This window comes from Scyliorhinus canicula, chromosome 10, assembly GCF_902713615.1.
Source record: "Scyliorhinus canicula chromosome 10, sScyCan1.1, whole genome shotgun sequence".
NCBI classification, from domain to species: domain Eukaryota; kingdom Metazoa; phylum Chordata; class Chondrichthyes; order Carcharhiniformes; family Scyliorhinidae; genus Scyliorhinus; species Scyliorhinus canicula.
This window is the reverse complement of record NC_052155.1, coordinates 14,372,114-14,395,440: the sequence shown is the minus strand read 5'-3', so window position 1 is coordinate 14,395,440 and position 23,327 is coordinate 14,372,114. Positions and strand designations below refer to the sequence as shown.

The window sequence follows — 23,327 nt, the reverse complement described above, 5'->3', positions numbered from 1 at the left end:
CCAGACTGTCCCATTCTCCCTCTCCACCTGCCCGTTTCCTTGGGGGTTGTAGCTGGTCGTCCTGCTTTGGGCGATGCACTTGCTGAGCAGGAACTGACGCAACTTGTCGCTCATAAAGGAGGAACCCCGATCACTGTAGATGTAGGTGGGGAAACCAAACAGAGTGAAGATGCTGTGCAGGGCCTTGATGATCGTGAAGTCATGTCGGGGCACGGGATGGTGAATGGGAAAGGAGAGTACTCATCAATGACATTGAGGAAGTACACGTTACGGTCAGTGGAGGGGAGGGGCCCTTTAAAGTCCAAGCTGAGGCACTCAAAGAGATGGGAAGCCTTTACCAGGTGTGCTCCGTCCGGCTGGGAGAATTGCGGTTTGCACTCCGCACAGACTGGGCAGTCCCTGGTCACGGACCTGACCTCCTCCATGGAGGAGGGCACGTTGCGGGCCTTGATAAAATGGAAGAACCGGGTGACCCCCCGGGTGGCAGATGTCATTGTGGAGAGCCCGGAGTCAGTCCACTTGTGCACATGTACCGCGGGACATGGCATCTGGGGGCTCATTGAACTTCCCCGGGCGATACAAGATCTCATAGTTATAGGTGGAGAGCTCGATCCTCCACCTCAAGGTCTTGTCATTTTTGATTTTGCCCCGCTGTGTATTGTTAAACATGAAGGCAACCGACCGTTGGTCAATGAGGAGAGTGAATCTCCTGCCGGCCAAGAATGTCTCACAGCTTCCACAATGGCTTGGGCCTCCTTTTCGACAGAGGAGTGCCGAATTTCAGAGGCATGGAGGGTGCGGGAAAAGAAAGCCATGGGTCTGCCCGCCTGGTTGAGGGTGGCGGCCAGAGCTACGTCCGATGCATCGCTCTCCACCTGGAAGGGGATGGACTTGTCGACCGTGTACATCATGGCCTTGGCGATGTCTGCCTTGATGTGGTTGAAGGCCCGGCAGGCCTCAGCCGTCAGGGGAAAAACTGTGGACTTGATGAGGGGCGGGCCTTGTCCGCATAATTAGGGACCCACTGGGCATAATATGAGAAAACCTCAGGCATCGTTTCATGGCCTTGGGGAAGTGGGGGAGGGGAAATTCCAGGAGGGGGCCCTAGGACTCCATTTTCTACCACGTAGCCAAGGATTGCTAAGCAGTTGGTGCGGAACACGCGCTTCTCCTTATTGTCGGTGAGGTTAAGGGTTTTGGCGGTATGGAGGAGTATTTGGAGGTTTGCGACGTGGTCCTGCTGATCGTGGCCGCAGATGGTGACGTTGTCTAGGTACGGGAAGGTAGCCTGCAGCCCGTACTGGTCAATCATTTGGTCCATCTCTTGCTGAACGACCGAGACCCCATTGGTGACGCCAAAAGGAACTTGAAGGAAGTGATAGAGGTGGCCACCTGCTTCAAACACAGTGTATTGGCGGTCCTCCGGGCGGATGGGGAGCTGGTGGTAGGCGGACCTCATGTCAACTGTGGAGAATGCAATACTTTGCATTGGTGGTTCAGTGGTAGAATTCTCGCCTGCCACGCGGGAGGCCCGGGTTCGATTCCCGGCCAATGCATCGCAGCTCTTTAAGGGCAGCACGGTAGCATTGTGGATAGCACAATCGCTTCACAGCTCCAGGGTCCCAGGTTCAATTCCGGCTTGGGTCACTGTCTGTGCGGAGTCTGCACATCCTCCCCATGTGTGCGTGGGCTTCCTCCGGGTGCTCCGGTTTCCTCCCACAGTCCAAAGATGTGCAAGTTAGGTGGATTGGACATGATAAATTGCCCTTAGTGTCCAAAATTGCCCTTAGTGTTGGGTGGGTTTACTGGGTTAGGGGGATAGGGTGGAGGTGTTAACCTTGGGTAAGGTGCTCTTTCCAGGAGCCGGTGCAGACTCGATGGGCCGAATGGCTTCCTTCTACACTGTAAATTCTATGATGACTCGATACTGCGCAATCTGATTGACCATGTCAGATATGCGTGGGAGGGGGTACGCGTCGAGCTGCGTGTACCGGTTGATGGTCTGACTATAGTCAACGACCATCCTGTGCTTCTCCCCAGCCTTCACTACCATCACCTGAGCTCTCCAGGGGCTGTTACTGGCCTCAATGATCCCCTCCCGCAGAAGCCTTTGGACCTCCGACTTGATAAAGGCCCTGTTCTGTGCACTGTACCGTCTGCTCCTAGTGGCGACGGGCTTGCAGTCCGGGGTGAGGTTTGCAAAAAGTGAAGGCAGATCGACCTTAAAGGTCGTGAGGCCACAGGCGGTGAGGGGGGGACATGGGTCCACCGAATTTCAGAGTAAGGCTTTGAAGGTGGCACTGAAAATCGAGACCTAGTAACAGGGCAACGCAGAGATTGGGGAGGACGCAAAGCCTGAAGTTGCTGCAAACAGCACCCTGAACATTGAAGGTCACGATGTAGTACCCCTGGATTTGCATGGAATGTGATCCGGAGGTAAGGGAGATTTTCTGGGTGACGGGAAGTACCGGGAGGGAGCAGCGCCTTACCGTAGCAGGATGGATGAAACTTGCTGTGCTCCAGGAGTCAAAGAGGCAGGTCGTCTCGTGCCCGTTGATCTTTACCGTCATTGTAGCTGTCGCGAGGTTGCGGGCTGAGACTGATCAAGGATCATGGAGGCGAGCTGCGGAAGATGTTGGGAGGTCCCGGGCTGATCAGCGGTGGCGGAGGTGTTGGTGGTTCGCGAACGGCCAGACGAGCAGGGGTCCTGAGGCGCGGTCCAAGATGGTGCCAAAGATTGCAGCCCCCATGGGGCGCACATGGCAGACGACATCAAAGATGGCGGCACCCACGGGCCGCATGTGGCTTGTGGTTGTGAAGATGGCGGCGCCCCTGGATCACACGTGGGGGGGGGGGGGGGGGTGGTGTAACGATGCTGGGCCTGGAAACAGCGGCGATTGACCGGGCCTGGCAAACGAAAATGAAATGGCCCTTCTTCCCACACCCATTGCAGGTCGCGCTCCGCGTCAGGCAGCGCTGCCTGGGATGTTTGCTCAGGCCACAAAAGTAACATTTGGGCTCTCCGGAGTTGGTCGGCTGCCGCACGGCTGGTGGGGCCCACGATGCCCACGAGGGTGCCACGCGGTCAGAGGTGTAGGCCTCCAGATTATGGGAGGCCATCTCTAGGGAGTTAGCAAGCTGCACAGTCTCTGCTAGGTTGAGCGTACCTTTCCAATAGCCTCTGGCGAACGTAAGTAGACTTAATGCCCGTGACATAAGCGTCTCCGATTAGTAGTTCCATGTGTTGGACTGCTGAAACTGCCTGGCAGTTACAGTTCCTACCGAGTATCCATAGAGCCCGCAAGAAATCGTCCTGAGATTCCCCCGGGACTTGCCGTGTCGAGGCCAGGAGGTGCCTGGCGTACACATGATTCACAGACTTGATGTACTGTCCCTTTAGTAGCACCATTGCTTCTGTGTAAGTGGGCGCATCCCGGATGAGGGGAAAATCTTGTGGGCTCACCCGTGACCTTCCCGGAGCTTCTGTGGGTTTGAGAGTTCTTCAGTGGCTCCTCCGAGGTATCATTCAAAGCAGGCTAGCCAGTGCTCGAAGGTGGCTTTGGCATCGGCTGCGTGAGGGTTCAGCTCCAGGCAATCAGGCTTGATTAAGGTGTTCGTCTTTTTAAAATGTTGTGCAATAAATTGATGCACCATCAATAACCACGAGACGAGAATGGTGAAACTATTGAGGCTTTGTTGCACAAGATGTTGTGCCTCCTGCAGCTGGAACCAGAATGGGAGCAGCGCAGAGAGAGCACACACTTTTATACTGCGCCTGCTGGGAGGAACCAGCAGACTGGGATTTACTGTGGTACCTGTAATACAGTGGCACTACCGTAATACGCGTAGTGTGTTACCAATGGTGTTTACCACTCTCCACAATGCTTTGACTGGCAAACATTGAGTTCCCCAGGCTCCACATTCAATCTCCAGTATGCACTGACATGTCCTTGAAAAGTGTTCAAAGAAGCCAAAACAACAAGGCCGTGTGTAACCCCACAATTATATTTTTAATGCCACGTTTTTCTCCTGGGTTTGCTCGCAGCAGTTTCTGAGAGATTAATCTTCAGTTTCTGGACTGCAATATCGCGCACGGAACCTACGGGATATGAATCCCGTCTTCCAAGCGGAGTACGAGCTCAACCGCCAGGGGTCAGGTATCTCAATTAACCCATCTATATGTGGTCAGTCAGTAAGGTACTGACCCGAGAGGAACCCGGTAGGAATCAACCAGGTAGTGTTCATGCTGTTTGTGTAAATGAAACTTTCGCCGGCATCAACGGGCCTCCTGGCCAAGCGATTCAGCGGCTCTCAGGGGTCCAGCACGATACCAGAGTGCTGCACACAGCTGCCGCGCTGATACATGGTGTGGGTCCGCGCATGTACGTGCCAGCTGTTTCCGCGTTGGCGAACGCGCATGTTGGACGTTTCCACGCCGGCTTGCGCAGCATGGCGGTGCCCTACAGCGGGCACGCGCGAAGGAGGTAGGCCCACTCCACATCACGGGCACCCGCAGATCGGTTGCCCCCGATCGCGGACCCCCCCCTGGAGTCCGATCCCCCCCCCCGCCCCCCGGAGTCCGATCCCTCCTTAAGGTGATTCCTCCAATCACCTTAAAACTATGTCCCCTCGTGACAGCCACTTCCGCCCTGGGGAAAAGGGGAAAGTCTCTGGCTATCCACTCTATCCACGCCTCTCATCACCTTGTACACCTCTATCAAGTCACCTCTCTGCCTTCTTCGCTCCAGTGAGAAAAGCCCGAGCTCCCTCAACCTTTCTTCATAAGACATGCCCTCCAATCCAGACAGCGTCCTGGTAAATCTCCTCTGCACTCTCTCCAAAGCATCTTTATCCTTCCTCTAATGAGGCGACCAGAACAGGACACAATATTCCAAGTGTGGTCTAACTAGAGTTTTATAAGCTGCAGCAAAACCTCGCGGCTTTTGAACTCAATCCCCCTGTTAATGAAAGCCAACACACCATACGCCTTCTTAACAACCCTGTCAACCTTGTTGGCAACTTTGAGGGACCTATGTACGTGGACCCCAAGATCCCTTTGTTCCTCCACACTTCCAAGAATCCTGCCTTTTACCCTGCATTCAGCATTCAAATTTCACCTTCCAAAATGAATCACTTCACATATATCTAGGTTGAACTCCATCTGCCACTTTTCAGCCCAGCTCTGCATCCTGTCAATATCCTGTTGTAACCCTCGAGACTATCTACAACTTCACCAACCTATGCGCCATCAGCAAACTTACTAACCCACCCTTCCACTTCCTCATCCAAGTCTTTTATAAAAACCACAAAGAGCAGAGGTCCCAGAACAGATTCTTGTGGGGCACCACTGGTCACCAACCTCCAGGCAGAATACTTTCCATCCATTGCCACTCGCTGTCTTCTTTCGGCTAGCCAATTTTGTATCCAGACAACCAAATTTCCTTTTATTCCATGCCCCATAACTATCTGAATGAGCTTACCATGGGGAACCTTATCAAATGCCTGACTGAAATCTATATTCACCACATCCACTGCCCGACCTTCATCAATGTGTCTCATCACATCCTCAAAGAATTCAACGAGGCTTGTGAGGCATGACCTGCCCCTCACAAAGCCATGCTGATTATTTTAAATCAAACTATGCTTCTCGAAATAATCATAAATCCTATCTCTCAGAATCCTTTCCAGTATTTTACTCACACAGGCGTAAGACTGACTGGTCTATAATTCCCAGGAATTTTCATATTCCCTTTCTTGAACAGCGGAACAACATTCGCCTCCCTCCAATCATCTGGTACTACTCCAGTGGAAAGCGAGGACGCAAAGATCATCGCCAACAGCGCAGCAATTTCCTCCCTTGCTTCCCGTAGAAACCTTGGGTATATCCCATCTGGCCCAGGGGATTTATCTGTCTGGAGACAGGATGGATGGGAGCAGGGGCACAGTGGGCTGGCAGGGCTTGATGATGGGGAGGCGGTGGCCTTCTGGTATTGTCACTGGATTAGTAAACCAGAGACCCAAGGTAATGCTCTGGGGTCCTGGGTTCGAATCCCGTCAATGCAGATGATGCAATTTGAATTCATAAAAATCTGGAATTAAAAGTCCAGTGATGACCATGAAACAATTGTCGATTGTTGTAGAAACCCAACTGACTCACTAATGTCCTTTAGGGAAGGAAATTTGTCATCCTTACCTGGTCTGGCCTATCTGTGACTCCAGACCCACAGCAATGTGGTGGACACTTAACTGCCCCCTCAAGGGCAATTAGGGATGGACAGTACATGCTGGCACATCCTGCAATGCCCATGTCCCATGAACGAACAAAGAAAATAAAACAGCCAGTCGACACACATTGACAGGGCTCATCCATTAAGAATGAACCCTTGCGAGGGCAGGAAAAAGCGACAAACTGTGTGAGTTAATATCTTCAGAAAGGAAGAGAGTAAAAATGATGGGCATTGTTCAATGGATTAAACACTGACCTTTCATCTCGGAATTAAAATCAAGTGCAGACTGCTGGGCTGTCTGCATTCTCAGAGGACCCGTTGTCACGGTGTCACATGACAATGAGGCTGGCATGTATTATGCCAGCTCCCAGGCGGCATGGATGCAGTTGTATATAATGACGCCAATATGGCAAGTAATTGGCATGAAATTGGTCCTGTCATCTTGCACTGCTGCAGTTTGCGCTGTGGTTCTTCCGGCTGAATCGCATTGTTGACAATTAAAACTCAGAGGTTTACTCGGAGAGCCGTGCGCTACCTGTCCTGAGGGGTTCCAGATTCAGGCACTCTGCACAGTCACCGCCATGAACAATCCTTTGTTAATGAACATGGAATTTGTCAAATGGCAAACAAAAGCAACAACTGCACAACATCAAACAAATAATACGCCTAACTGCATCCTCATAAGCTGCTTTAATAAGCTGAGAAAGACTCTGGGAAAAAGTAATGGCATTTTAATGGCTGAGTCAACAACACATTTAAATATTGATCATGAATCACCTGCACAGATATGTAATCACCTCACGGCTAATGCCTTTGTAGGGTTTGTGCTAAAGTGCTCAGGATGGATTCCGAAACAGATTGGTAATTATAATTTTTATCATAATTGCTTATTTCAGCCATTAACGATAATCATTTTGGCAGAAACCTTATTGTAGGAATTGTTGTTGAGTGTCTTGCTCGAAACAGAGCTATCATCTTGACTTGTTGATGTGGTTAGATGACGGAAACTGTAAAAGATTGAAGCTATCTGAAATGGCCTGTTTGTATCGTTAGAGAAATGCGACAGGTCGGGGGAACAAAAAAATAATAATAATTTCAACGCAGGTTTGAGGGATCCACCCGCTCAACTTCGATTTGGGCCGAGATTCTCTGTTTCAGGAACTAAGTGCTGGGACTGAATCGCTGGACGTCCAAGACACCAAAATTGATGCCGGACTCGGAGCAATTCATCAACCGTTAAGGGGCTAGCACTGGCGCTACGTGGAACATGAGCGATTCCTGCAGCCGCATGTTAGCACTCCACTCGCCACACACACTCATCCCAGCCAACAAGATGACACTGGTTGTACTGGAGCATGCCCATCCCGTTGACGAGGGTTACTTTTCGTACCCCCTCGCTCTTCCTCAGCAGCTGTAGCGCCTCTTTCCCGATTTTTAAAATCACAAGTGAACCTCGGCGTCGGGCATTCCTCCAATCAGAGGCGAAGCATCGCGGCAGCCCAGGACAATGCCAGGTTAGGCCCGTTAATGATAAGACCATAAGACATAGGAGCAGAATTAGACCACTCGGCCCGTCGAGTCTGCTCCGCCAGCTGATATGCTGTACGTGCGGAGTAGAAGGCGTTGACGCCGCCTTCGAGGGGCCGGAGCACGGCATTCTGGCCGCATGCGTGATTCTCAACCCAATCGCGTTTTCCGATTCCGGCATCGGCTGATGGAGAATTCCGCCCTGAACACCTGTCAGCTTTCCAGCCTTCCATTCTTAACAAGCTGTCCAACTATTTAAGATAGTAATCACTACTCTATTCTTTTTTTCAGACACGATGTGGAGGTGCCGGCATTGGACTGGGGTGAGCACAGTAAGAAGTCTTACAACACCAGGTTAAAGTCCAACAGGTTTGTTTCAAACACGAGCTTTCGGAGCGCAGCTCCTTCCTCAGGTGAATGGAGAGGTACACCTGAGGAAGGAGCAGCGCTCCGAAAGCTCGTGTTTGAAACAAACCTGTTGGACTTTAACCTGGTGTTGTAAGACTTCTTACTGTTTTTCAGACACAGCAGCGGATAGTTCTGCTGTAACCATTTGCACTGCCTCTGAGCCCATCTTTTGTTTCTTTATTTGTCCCATTATCACCTGCTTTTTTCTTTAATGAACATGGACTGGGGCTGGTTTAGCACAGTGGGCTAAACAGCTGGCTTGTAATGCAGAACAAGACCAGCAGCGCGGGTTCAATTCCCATTCCAGCCTCCCCGCACAGGCACCGGAATGTGGCGACTAGGGGCTTTTCACAGTGACTTCATTGAAGCCGACTTGTGACAATAAGCTATTATTATTATTAATTTGTCATCAGTCATTTAGTCACTCCTGCCTTTCACATGATTATGGACTTGACATGTGTCGTTTTGTCCCCCCCCCTCCTCACTTTCCCCAACCATCACTTTTGCCTGCGTCTGTACTTGTTTCAAAATTGTTAAATTTCTAATTCTCTTTCAATTCTGAAGAAGTTTTGAAGCGATGGGCCAGAATTGTGGCGAAAATAACACCAAGGCAAAGAACGCTTGCCACTATTAAAGAGCATATGTTGCAACAATCTCAGCCGATTGAACGTTGCTCTTGAATATGCACCACTTAAACTGTGAGCTTTGAAAAAATTGGCTTCCTGCTGTGTTGTTCCCCATTGGGGTACATTGGCTGGCGTGAAGTTACATTATCTGTTTGTGAGATGCGACCATCAATTCACACGAGACAGAGAGTTGAAGTGAACAGTGGCTTTCATCAACTAGAACAGTGCCTGCCTGCAACTGGTCTGCTAGTGAGAGCCGCCTACAGGGCAGCTGCTCTGTATACCTCCCCTCAAGGGGGCGGAGCCAGGGGCAGAGCCCACATGGGTTCCAACATGATACAATCGGTGAAATACAGTACAATGGTCCATCGATGGAGCCCACATGGGCAACAGCATAGTACAATGTAGTACAGTGGTGAATGGTTACCATAATACGTTCACCACACAAACTAAACTCAGATCAGAATGTGAAGCCTTTTCCATCTAAATATCTTTTAAATGATGTGGTAACTGTTAGGTATTGCCAATCAATCTCTCTTGCACTGAGAATTAAGTATTAAAAGTGCAAAATATCATTCCTTCAGGTTTCGACAATTGTAGGAGATTTATTTTCTTCTGCCTCATTTCTCTCTTATAATTAAATCTTTCCTTCCATTTATTTATCAATCTGAACTGATTTGACATTGATTCACCTGCTCCGATTTACACTTTTGTCTCAATCCTTGTGCTGTTACCTAATCCCCCAGTCTGATGGATTAAGGAGAAATGGAATTGCTTGCCCTACTCACTCATGTTCCAGATGTTTGCCGTTCATCACTGCGCTGTTCACAGCTCACACTGAGCAACTTGCCCCACACCCAAAAAAAAACTTTGTATGGACAAGAGGGGAGGCTCTGGGAATTCTTCCTCACTGTGAGAAAAGCAGTAATGCCAAAAATATCCCATGCTCCCCCACCCATCGCATTCCATTACACAAACTCCCCTTGCTCAATGCACTCAATGCAAGCCAACCTATGCTACCTCCTGCACCCCCCCCCCCCCCCCCCCACCCCGACCCAGATGTCTGAAGCTCATGTTGCATTTCAGAAAACTGGGTGACCAAAATTGCTTATGCTTGAAGACATCGAAATGTGCAGCTGCCTCCATCAACTACGTATGTCTGAAAAATATTACCCACCCCCCTCCTCCATTTGCAACCACCTACCCGCGCATGTCTGAAAAACATTACCCCCCCCCCCTTCCATTAGCAACCACCCACTCCCTCCATCAGTGAGAATGGTGGGTGCTGGGTTCGGGGTGGGACTTCTGAATTTTGGTGCTATTCCCTCTTGAGTGTGGAGCCCTACTTCACCAAAGTTTGGGCTGTGCTGACTGGCCTAGATTTTACCTCACTCTACCCACAAGCAGATCCGGGCCTGGTGTTCCAGTATGCGACTCGAAGGATCCGTGAGCCACAAGTGGGATAAACCAGCGAGCGAGCTGTTTCGGAATTTCACTCGGGACTCAGGGGCAAACTTTTTCTGTTGACTCGCAGTTATTAGTGCCGTCCCTCGTTTTACTTTCATGCTCCTCGCTGTGATAAAAGCGATGAGCATGAAGAAAAGAATAATCTTTTTATTCACGGGTGGACAAATCCATGACAAATGGCGTTAAATCTGCTCACAGTGCAAAATATTGAATAACCAGATGAGCGAAGCGACAAAGGAAGAAAAAAACCTCTCGACCTTTAGCTGCGTCCATTAACACAGTCTACCATTTAGCACCTGCCTTATAATGATTGTGTTAATGTGGCTGTAGCCTGCCTTTTGTGATGTACCTCGATAAGGTCATATGGGTTTGCCACTTGTTTCCTCTTTCTGTCAGTTAGCTTTGATCTCCTAATACAGGTTAGCATTATCTCATTGAAGATCAGTGCAGGCTTTTTAATGTCTATCGTGGCCAAGGCACAGCATTAATTTGCCGTCATTTAAATGCACCTTGAACCTATCAAAACATTCATGGCCAGCTTGCGCAATGCATTTTGAAAGGTTTAATTAGAATCTGCACTGAACCTGCAACTGAAATTAACTTGAAGGAACATTTTGAGTCAAGTGATTATTAAAAATTAAGGTTTATTAGATCTTTATTTCTGAAAACTGTGCAATGCTGGGAAATGAGTCTTGCCATAGTCCGGGTGACGTTACAAATTCGTACTGCAAATATATCATAAGACCATAAGACACAGGAGCAGAATTAGGCCACTTGGCCCATCGAGTCTGCTCCGCCATTCAATCATGGCTGATATTTTTCTCATCCCCATTCTCCTGCCTTCTCCCCATAACCCCTGATCCCCTTATTAATCAAGAACCTATCGATCTCTGTCTTAAAGACACTCAGTGAATTGGCCTCCACAGCCTTCTGCGGCAAAGAGTTCCACAGATTCACCACCCTCTGGCTGAAGAAATTCCTCCTCATCTCTGTTTTAAAGGATCGTGTCTTAAGGAATATCTTAAGGAAGGTATGTCAATATTTGCAGTGTTAAGCGGCGGCAAGGCGGCACAGTGGTTAGCACTGCTGCCTCACCGCACCAGGGTTCCGGGTTCAGTTCCAGCCTTGGGATTTTTAAAAAAATTATTTTTATAAATTTAGAGTACCCAATTATTTTTTCCAATTAAGGGGCAATTTAGCATGGCCAATCCACCTAACCTGCACATCTTTGGGTTGTGGGGGCGAAACCCACGCAGACACGGGGAGAATGTGCAAACTCCACACAGACAGTGACCCAGGGCCGGGATTCGAACCCGGGTCCTCAGCGCCGTAGGCAGCAATGCTAACCACTGTGCCACCGTGCTGCCCCGGTTCCAGCCTTGGGTGACTGTCCGTTTAGAGTTTGCATGTCCTCCCCATTCTCTACCCATCCCTACACAAAAAAGCTTTTCCCTTGATTCTAATTTCCCCATTTCCAAACGATGGTGTATTTTGCCCAACCTTTAAATTTGGAAAGATTTTAACAACTTGTGCAGTAAATTCGAGGGTTTACTTTTACATACACACACGCGTGAGGGCTTTCGCAACATCCACCCCTTTTTACATGCACACAAATATTTAGATTTAGATTTAAATTTATTGTCACTTGTACCGAGGTACAGTGAAAAGTATTGTTCTGCAAACAGTCCAGGCAGATTGTTCCATACATGAAAAACATAGTACATACGATAAATACACAATGTAAATAGATAGACATGGACATCAGGTGAAGTATACAGATCACACAGTAGAGAAGATGCAGAAAGAGATCAGTTCAGTCCATAAGAGGGCCATTCAGGCGTCTGGTAACAGTGGAGAATAAGCTGTTTTTGAATCTGTGCGTGTTCTCAGAGTTTTGTGTCTTCTATCGGATGGAAGTGTTGGAAAAGAGAATAACCCAGATGGGAGGGGTCTTTGATTATGCTGCCCACTTTCTCAAGGCTGCGGGAGGTATAGGCGGAGTCAATGGATGGGAGGCAGGTTCGTGTGATGGACTGGGCTGTGTTCACGACTCTCTGTAGTTTCTTACGGTCTTAGCCGAGCAGTTGCCATACCAGACAGGATGCTTTCTATGGTACATCCATAAAAATTGGTAAGATTCAACGTGGTCAAACTGAATTTCCTTAGTTTCCTGAAGAGCTACAGGCGCTGCTGTGCTCTCATAGTTGTAGCATCGACGTGGGTGGTTGTTGCTGATGTTTTCACCTCGCAATTTAAAGTTGTCAACCATCTTGACCTCGGCACCATAGATGCAGACAGGGGTGTCCCGTACAATACTTTGCTTCCTGAAGTCAATGACCAGCTCCTTAGTTTTGCTGACATTGAGGGAGAGATTGTTGTCATTGCCCAATGTCAGTAAGTTCTCTATCTCCTTCTTGGCAGCTGACTTATGCGCGCCATCTATTATCCTCTGGACCTGGGGCACCCTGGCGAATGCAGAGAATCTTGCTGCCTAGGTATCTTGATGGGCTTTTGTTTATTTATGTAGACATTCAGGGCATCCTCACAGGTGCACTTGCGGGCTGTGGTTTGGGAAATGCCGCACAGGTCCCCACTCAAGCCCTGGAATGAACAGGTGGCAACTACGTTCAGGGCTGCAGTGACCTTCATGGCCACCGGGAAGGGATGACGTCCTCCTCCACGGTGTGTAAAGGTCGCAAGGACATGACATAGGTGGAGATGGAGCCTCCTGTGGCACATGCTGTCCATCACCCCCTCAAATGACCACAACACCTGTACACCTTGAGCCGTTGCCTACACCCCCCTTCTGGGAGCTGGGACTGCAAGGTGTGCAGCAGCATCTGATGCCATTTTGAGCCTGTGCCAATGTTGCTGCTGCCTTCTCTGGCTTCTGGATACCTGGGGTTCCACCAGCATCGTCAGGGCAGCTCCTGCGGGATCGACAACACAATCCATAGTCGTATCTGTAAGGCACTGGAGAAGGAGAGAGACTGACATTCAGTTAGTGCTTCCACCCCGGGACCCTCATATCCCCAGGCCTCACTCACCCTTCCATGATGCGCCTGCTCTCAGAGTGCCATCCAGTGGGCCAGGTGTCCTGGAAAACCTCACCCCCAGCCACATCAGGAGCCTCTCGACTCCAGACCCCTGCTGGGAACATTCGGGGGACCAAGTTCCCACCCGCTCCCACGAGCACTGGGCAGCAGCCCCAGTAGCCGTGGGCTACATACCGGAGAATGAAGATGGCTACTCACCTCCTCCGATCCCCACCCCGGCCGTTGTGCCAGTTTCCCATAGGTGCGTTAAACGGCGCCGGCGTGACCTCTCTCGCTGGGGAGCCGGTTAGCTCCTGGGACAATGTTAGGTTGGACTTACATCTCACTTATGAGATGGAGATTGGTCTCAATGGGTCTCAATGATCCTCTCTCCACGTCTGGGTGAGATCCGAAACCCTCCGATGGTCGCAGGTCAGTAAGACGGCGGACCTAATCATGCTGGCGCAGATCCTGATTTTAGTCTCTCCCGTTATTTAACGGGTGCATCACAGATCTGCACCCTGTGCAACGTGGCGGTTTGGTTACTTCACACCAGAGTTTTTGAAAGTTTTTAAGGCAGAAGTGGGTGGACTCTTGGGAAGCGAGTGGATGATCGGTTATCGGGGGTGGGCGGGGTGCAGATCAGCCATGACCTTATTGATGGCAGAATAGGCTCAAGGGGCTGAATGGCTGCTCCTTATTCATGTACTTTTATATATAACCTCTCATGGCCACATGATGTAGCAAAGCAATTCACAGCCAATTAAGAACCTTAATATGGCAACCAATTAGCATCCAGACAGCAACATGAGAATGAGCAGAGTTTCTGTTTTAATGATGTTGTTTGAGGTCACGATGGATAACTGCCTTGCTCATCTCTCCAATGGTGCTATCTGATCTTTTACATCAGTTTAACAGCTGATTCAAACGACTGCAGTCCCTCACCACTGCACCAGAGAGTCAGGCTGGAGCTTTGTGGTCAACACTCTGAAGTAGAGATTAAATCCATAACCTTGTAACCCAGAGGTGCGAGAGTTACCAACGAAACCAGTGTTTTCACACTTTTTTGCCCGGGGGCCCATTTTTCCCAACCAGGCATCCTTTGGGACTCACGCCTGCCGACTTTCATGACCCACGCCGGCCGATATTCACGACCCACGCCGGCTGACCTTCGCAACCCACGCCGGCCGACCTTCGCGACCCAGGCCGGCTGACCTTCGCGACCCACGCCGGCCGACCTTCGCGACCCACACAGCTCGAACTTCGACAACATTTTCACTTCCCTTTAACGTGACAGGTGAGCCTGCTTGGTCCTCCCAATCTCACTCGCTTTGTTATTCAAGGTTACAGTTCTGCTGAGGACTTTTGCTGATGATTGAAGTCAGCGCCGGCCCTAGGGTTGCTGGCGCCCCGGGCAAGCTGAACTTCGGCGCCCTTGGGGGGGCGGGGCCGAGGGGTGGGGGGGCCGTGGGGGGGGCGGGGCTGAGGGGTGGGGGGGCGGGGCCGAGAGGGGGGGGGCGAGAGGGGGGAGGGCCGAGAGGGGGGGGGGCGGGGCCGAGAGGGGGGGGCGGGGCCGAGAGGGGGGGCGGTGACCCGGGGGAGCGGACCGAGCGGGGGGCAGACCGGGGGAGCGGACCGAGGGGGGGCGGACCGGGGGAGCGGACCGAGCGGGGGGCGGACCGAGCGGACTGGGGAGGGCGGCCACCGCGCATGCGCTGGTTGGCACCGGCCCAACTGCGCATGCGCGGGACCCGAGTCTTTGGCGCCCCCTAGCACATGGCGCCCCGGGCGACTGCCCGTGTTGCCGGTGCCTTGAGCCGGCCCTGATTGAAGTTCCCGCTGCATCTATTGAAAAAAAAGAGGTTTGTCCTCGAAGTCGTCTTGAAATGTCTTTGAAGTTTTGAGGGTTTTAATCTTTCATTTGCCAGCACTTCCCTGTGTCTAACACACACATAAACTTTGCATCCTGATTTGAAGTGGCACAATTAATAAATCCACACCTCAGGAAATAATCTTGATCCTGCTTTCTTCCTGATTTCAGCTTCATAAGAACATAAGAACATAAGAACTAGGAGCAGGAGTAGGCCATCTGGCCCCTCGAGCCTGCTCCGCCATTCAATGAGATCATGGCTGATCTTTTGTGGACTCAGCTCCACTTTCCGGCCCGAACACCATAACCCTTAATCCCTTTATTCTTCAAAAAAACTATCTATCTTTACCTTAAAAACATGTAATGAAGGAGCCTCAACTGCTTCACTGGGCAAGGAATTCCATAGATTCACAACCCTTTGGGTGAAGAAGTTCCTCCTAAACTCAGTCCTAAATCGACTTCCCCTTATTTTGAGGCTATGTCCCCTAGTTCTGCTTTCACCCGCCAGTGGAAACAACCTGCCCGCATCTATCCTATCTATTCCCTTCATAATTTTAAATGTTTCTATAATATCCCCCCTCATCCTTCTAAATTCCAACGAGTACAGTCCCAGTCTACTCAACCTCTCCTCATAATCCAACCCCTTCAGCTCTGGGATTAACCTAGTGAATCTCCTCTGCACACCCTCCAGTGCCAGTATGTCCTTTCTCAAGTAAGGAGACCAAAACTGAACACAATACTCCAGGTGTGGCTTCACTAACACCTTATACAATTGCAACATAACCTCCCTAGTCTTAAACTCCATCCCTCTAGCAATGAAGGACAAAATTCCATTTGCCTTCCTAATCACCTGTTGCACCTGTAAACCAATCTTCTGTGACTCATGCACTAGCACACCCAAGTCTCTCTGCACAGCGGCATGCTTTAATATTTTATCGTTTAAATAATAATCCCGTTTGCTGTTATTCCTACCAAAATGGATAACCTCACATTTGTCAACATTGTATTCCATCTGCCAGACCCGAGCCCATTCACTTAACATATCCAAATCCCTCTGCAGAATTCCAGTATCCTCTGCACTTTTCGCTTTACCACTTATCTTAGTGTCATCTGCAAACTTGGACACATTGCCCTTGGTCCCCAACTCCAAATCATCAATGTAAATTGTGAACAATTGTGGGCCCAACACGGATCCCTGAGGGACACCACTAGCTACTGATTGCCAACCAGAGAAACACCCATTTATCCCAACTCTTTGCTTTCTATTAATTAACCAACCCTCTATCCATGCTACTACTTTACCCTTAATGCCATGCATCTTTATCTTATGCAGCAACCTTTTGTGTGGCACCTTGTCAAAGGCTTTCTGGAAATCCAGATATACCACATCCATCGGCTCCCCGTTATCTACCCATTATCATCTTAATGGGTTGTTCACCAGAGATTCTGGCACTCACACCAGCACTGCTGGCAACTACAAAATGGAGGAATTTATTACGCACTCAGGGCACGTGACGCCAGAAAGCATATGGCTGCTTATGGACGGGGCATGGAGTATGAAAGCTCAAAAATCATGTTACAGTTATATCAAACGTTGGTTCGGCCATATTTGGAATCCTGTATCCAATTCTGGTCACCACACTACCAGAAGGACGTGGAGGCTTTGGAGAGAGTACAGAAAAGGTTCACTAGGATGTTGTCTGATATGGAGGGTCTTAGCTAAGAGCAGAGTGTGAATAAAGTGGGATTGTTCTCCCTCGAGACATGGAGGCTGAGGGGGTGACCTGATAGTAGGTTATAAAATTATTAGGGGTATAGATAGGGTGAACAATTGGAGGCCTTTTCCCAGGGCAGAACCGACAATTACAAGGGGGCAGCCGTTGGACACTTCCTCCCGTGATCGGGAACGCCTCGACCGATGGCCCTGCGACCCACCCGACACCCGCCTGTGGCCCACACGCAGTCACTACCCTGACTTTAAAAACGACTGAACTAAACCACACATGGTGCTTCCGCACTGTGGATCGAAGCCAGTAAATTACATCTGGACTTAAGAACATAACATAAGAACGAGGAGCAGGAGTAGGATATCTGGCCCCTCGAGCCTGCTCCGCCATTCAATGCGATCATGGCTGACCTTTTGTGGACTCAGCACCACTTTCCGGCCCGAACACCATAACCCTCAATCTCTTTATTCTTCAAAATACTATCTATCTTTATCTTAAAAACATTCAATGAAGGAACCTCAACTGCTTCACTGGGCAAGGAATTACATAGATTCACCCCCCCCCCCCCGTCCTTCTAAATTCTAATGAGTACAGTCCCAGTCTACTCAACCTCTCCTCGTAATCCAACCCCTTCAGCTCTGGGGTTAACATCGAGAGGCTGCTGCGCAAAGAACCACATAATTCACTCAGCAACAGCAGATTGATTAAATAGAACAGGTTTTCAAAGGTAGAGTATTCACTGTTTAGTTCCTGGTATTGATGTTTTACACTAATGGGAACCTCTGCACAAGATTAATTTAAGAAGATTAAAGAGAGATGAAAGTCGCAATACAGCATGAACTATCTCCGATCGAATATCAGCGGCAGTCATTTTCTGCACTCTACCATTGAAAAAGGCCACCTTTTAAAAACATCAATTCATTACGGACTCAGATATGGCCCATGGCAACAATTTGTTCTGAGTTACTCTAAAGCCTTCCAATGAATTGTGTCTGAAACTAGTGAGAAAGATAGCTTTGTCCAGCTTCAGTTCATTGTGCTGCTACACAATCAAACATATTCAAAATTCAAATGCGATCCTCACTCCCTTTCCAGCTTAATTCAACACTTCATACATCAAAACTATATAAAATGATCAGCACATTTTCCACCGTTCAGTCACAGCTTTTGAGAGGCATCTCACGCCTTGTTCCTTCATCACCTCCGACTACAGTCGTTTGACATGTCAATTGACTAATTTCAGATTGGTACCAGAAGGGTTTTTAAAAAAAATTCCCATTTCTTGATCTCAACACCATTAACTACCTCGGGTGAAATATATTATTGCAAAGGGATGGAACGCTTTTATTCCCCCTATCTGCTGGCCACCCGGCGTCAGCTTTCACAATTCACAGATCACACGTATATCACAGCAATCTATGTCGTGAAGCCTGTCCCAACAATGTGACTTATCTCCAACCTACCAAACCTGGTGCAGTCTAATTACACCACAGTGTAGCTTTCCAGTTCCTGCACCAGACATCACAATGCTTGATCATTGTGAGTCTTGCCAACTTTGTGCTGGATTCCCGACGATGCCATTTTTATTTTACCCCACAGCGACTTCCCGTTCAGAAACAAAGCTAATTTTGAGCAGTCAGGTGCGGGAAAGGCAAAGGGATTTTCTCTTCTGGAGATTAAGGGCGGGATTCTCCTGTCTCTGAAGGCAAAATCGGGTTCGGTGATCGGCCGGAGAATCCATGTCGGCGCCAAAATAGGGGGTGGCGTCGCTTTTGCGATACTCCCCCCTCAAGAGCGGCGTACTCAAGAAGTACGGCGTAAGCTGTCGGGACGGCCTCTGGACGTAACCTGAAACCATGCCCTGAGGGGCCGAGTTCCCGATGGCATCGGTCGCGTGCGGTATTTATTTTCGGGAACTTGGCGTGGCGGCTGTGGATTAAGTCCAGCACCACCACAGTCGGGTGGGGGGAGCCAAACCCCAAGCGGGGGGGGGGGGGGGGGGGGGGGGCACTGGTGGGGGGTGGTCCAGTGTTGGCGAGCCTGGCCAAAGGGCGTCATTATTTAGCAGGCCGGGTCCATGTTGTGCGGCCACGGACACGGCAATTCTCCGGCCATATCGGCAGCTAGAGCCGGGTGCTCCAGGCTGCGTGACTTCTAGCTCCCCCCCCCCCACCAGACGGGGGGGAATCGGTGACCATTTTGCACCATTTTCCCGGTCGGAAAACACCAACGTTCCCATTCCGGCGTCAGCACATAGTCTCAGAATCGGGGAATCCAGTCCTAAGTGTTGACACGGGGCAGGATTTGTGGATTTCCATGACAGCAAAACTGGCACCACACCTGGACCGATTCAGCGACTGTTACGGGGCTAGCAACGGTGCCACGTGGAACACGATCGATTCCATTGAGAAACATTGCTAGATTTTCCGGTTCCGAGATGGACACTCAGGAGGCTGACAAGCTGCAGCTGCCTATACACATTTCACTTCCCACACACACACACCATCCCAGCCAACAAGATGGCAGTAAAACCTGCAGGCCCACGTTTTACGGAAGCAGAGCTGGACGTGGTGGAGGAGCGGCAGGCCATTCTGTACCCTTGCCCAGGAAGGAGGCTGCCAGCCGTCGTTCGCTGTGCCTGGGCGTAGGTGGCCGAGGCGGCGAGCGCCGCCAGCAACACCGTCCAGACCGGCCTGCAGTGCCGGATGAAGCAGCACAACTTCCTCAGGGCGGCCAGGATGAGTAGTCAACACTCTTCCCCTTGCACTAGCCCTGTCCAACACACCCGTAACCCAACCCGGAGGGCAAGCAAACCCCCACCCTGCACCACGTGCCGGCACCCATACCGGCTGCCATGGCCGGGTGCCCTGGCCACTGAGGCCACCAGCTACCCACCCCCTCGGCTGCCTGCGTCGGGCCATCTCTCACTGTCGTTTTCTCTTTCCCCCACACCAGGAGAAGGCCACCCATAACCGCCATTGCTGGTTGAACTCCGATGCCGGTTACAACATTTAAAAAAGTATAAGTGAACTTCGCCCACGGGAATTCTGCCCATCGGAGGCCCCGGAGAGTACCGGGTCAGGCCCGCTAATGATATGCAAACAGTGTCTCCTGTACGTGTGTTCTGGAACGCATTGACACCGCTTGTCGAGGTGACAGAGAATTGTGGTTTGGGTGAAATTGGCGCCCTCCGCGATTTCAGGGTCAGAATCGATTCTCCCCCAATCGCATTTCCCGATTTCAGCGTAGGTCAACGGAGAACCCGGCCAGGGTCTTTCTTCTGTCAGTCGGGGAGTTAGAGAAAGCTAGCTGTAGAATCAGGCAATCATGGAACGGTACAGCCCAGGAGGTGGCCATACAGTCCATTGAGCTTGTGCCTGATCTTTGGAAAAGCAATCTGGTTAGTTACCTTCCCCATTCTTTCTCCGCATCCCTGTACATCTTTTGTTCATCGAGTATTTATCCAATTCCTATCTGAATGTGACCGTCAAATCTCTGTTCACCAGGGAATGCATTCTGAATCCTCAACTCTGGTTGCGCAGAAATTATTTTCCTCTCTTTTTACCAGTTTCTTTGTATTGCTGGCGAGCGATATCTCAATCATTGGAAACTGTTGATCTTCATTTACTCCACCAAGCATTTAAACACCTCCGTCAGATACACTCTTCGCCTTCCGTGCTCTTCGGACAATAACCCAACTTTCCCAGACTGTTTTCCACACTGTAATCCCTCATCCCTGAAATTATTCCAGTAAATCTCTTGTGAGTTTCTGTCTGCGTCATGCAATTTGGTGTCTAGAATTGGGTGCAGTGGGTGGCATCTTCTGTCCTCTCCATGGGGGGGGGGGGGGGGGGGGGGGGTCCGGAGGCGAGGAGTGCATTTAGTCAGGTGGAAGGGTTGTGGATGACATCCTGCCGTGGTCCCACCTCTGATTGGTGGCAATGGCAGGGGCCCTGGGGCGGGAAAGGCCTGCCTGATCTGTTCATGGTTCGGGTGACCTCCTCCAACCAAGACTGGCTCACCGACCAGCAGTGAGAATTCCCCCCCCCCCCCCCAACCACCCCCCCCCCCCCCCAACCACCCCACACCCCCCCCCCCCCCCAATCCCAACCCCCAGACGTCACCTAACCTGCACATCCCTGGACACTAAGGGGCAATTTATCATAGCCAATCCACCAAACCCCCACATCTTTGGACTGTGGGAGGAAACCGGAGCACCCGGAGGAAACCCACGCAGACACGGGGAGAACGTGCAGACTCCGCACAGACAGTCACCCATGGTTGGAATTAACCACTGTGCCACCGTGCCGCTATGTGGAGAAACGAGAGCCGCAGTTTAAGGGGAGATTGTCACAGGTGTTTAAAACCGTGCAGAGTTTTGAGAGAGTTAATAAAACAAAATCATTTCCTGCAGCAGTAGGGCCAGCGACAGATTTTAGTTTGAGTTCTGATGGAGGGCCATCGGCCTGAAACTTCAACTCAGTTCCAATCTCCACGGATACCGCATGGCCTGCTGAGCGTTTCCACCATTTTCTGTTTTAAGTTGTCGATTTGAGCTGAGGTGCCATGGGGAAGACATGTTTTGTTACGAGCGAGATGTTTCGATCCGGAATGAAAGGTGGTAAGAAGCGATTCAATAATAAGTCCAAGAGAGACATTTGCAGCAACGAATGTCTGGGGGGTGTGGGGTGGTGGGGGGGGAAGAGATGGAATAAATTGGATGGCTCTCTCGGAGTGTTATCGTCATGTTTTAACATACTGAACAATATTTTGCGTTGCGTTGATGAAATTAAACAGTGGAGACTTGAATGCAACATGAAATATCTGTGGAACATTTAGTGCCATTTTGGACGAGCGAGGACATGGTTTGAGCTGCAGTATCCACATTTACTTCCTTCAAATGCAACGGCTGAAAAGGTTACCAAACCTAATTAGCGTTTAACTGTGGAACTTCAAAGGTTCCTTCCGTATTCATGACTTACAGTCCTCCCCAGCTCGGCTGACATTTTACAATCAGCATAAAGATTTTGCTTCTCGCAGATTGAGTTGGAAAAGCCAATGGGAAAACAACGGTCATTCTACACAGCACAGTGGGGGGGGGGGGGGGGGGAGGGGCGCAGATAGAGGGCTCAGATAAGAGGGGCATTTTCAGGATGGCAAACTGTAACTAAGGATCAGTGCTGGGGACAATTACCGACAATTTCAAATTAATGACTTGGACGAGGGGAGTGAATGCACTGGAGCCAAATTTCGCGGATGACACAAAAGTAAGTGGGAAGGCAAGTGGCGAGTTTGACACTCGGCAAAGGGATATAGACAGGTTAATGAGTGGGAATATAATGTAGGAAAATGCGAAATTGTGAACTATGGTAGGCGGAATAAAGGAGCTGAATATTATTTAAATGGGGAGAGACTGCAGAAATCTGCAGCACAGAGGGTTTTGGGGGCTTCTCGTGCATCATTCACAACATTCTAGCCAGCGAGTTCAGCAGGTGATGGAGAACACAAAGGGAATGTTGGCCTTCATTTCAAAGGGAATGGAGTGTAAAATTAGTCTTGCTAAAACTATACAAGGCACCAGTGAGACTACACCCAGGGTACATAAGAACATAAGAACTAGGAGCAGGGGTAGGCCATATGGCCCCTCGGGCCTGCTCCGCCATTCAATTAGATCACGGCTGATCTTTTGTGGACTCAGCTCCACTTTCCGGCCCGAACACCATAACCCTTAATCCCTTTATTCTTCAAAAAACGATCTATCTTTATCTTAAAAACATTTAATGAGGAGCCTCTACTGCTTCACTGGGCAAGGAATTCCATAGATTCACAACCTTTTGGGTGAAGAAGTTCCTCCTGAACTCAATCCTAAATCTACTTCCCCTTATTTTGAGGCTATGCCCTCTAGTTCTGCTTTCACCCGCCAGTAGAAACAACCTGCCCACATCTATCCTATCTATTCCCTTCATAATTCTATATTTTCTATAAGATCCACCCTCATCCTTCTAAATTCCAATGAGTACAGTCCCAGTCTACTCAACCTCTCCTCGTCATCCAACCCCTTCAGCTCTGGGATTAACCCAGTGAATCTCCTCTGCACACCCTCCAGCGCCAGTACGTCCTTTCTCAAGTAAGGAGACCAAAACTGAACACAATACTCCTGGTGTGGCCTCACTAAAACCTTATACAATTGCAGCATAACCTCCCTAGTCTTAAACTCCATCCCTCTAGCAATGAAGGACAAATTTCCATTTGTCTTCTTAATCACCTGTTGCACCTGTAAACCAAATTTCTGTGACTCATGCACTAGCACACCCAGGTCTCTCTGCACAGCAGATTGCTTTAATATTTTATCATTTAAATAATAATCCCGTTATTCCTACCAAAATGGATAACCTCACATTTGTCAACATTGTATTCCATCTGCCAGACCCTAGCCCATT

At 49.9% G+C, this 23,327-nt stretch overlaps 1 non-coding gene across 1 annotated transcript; it reads left to right on the top strand.

Moving 5' to 3' along the window:
• Nucleotides 1-1,485: 1,485 nt before the first annotated feature.
• trnag-gcc lies at nt 1,486-1,556 on the top strand. Its single transcript has one exon. It is a non-coding gene; the product is annotated as a tRNA-Gly (tRNA).
• The last annotated feature ends 21,771 nt before the right edge of the window (nt 1,557-23,327 follow it).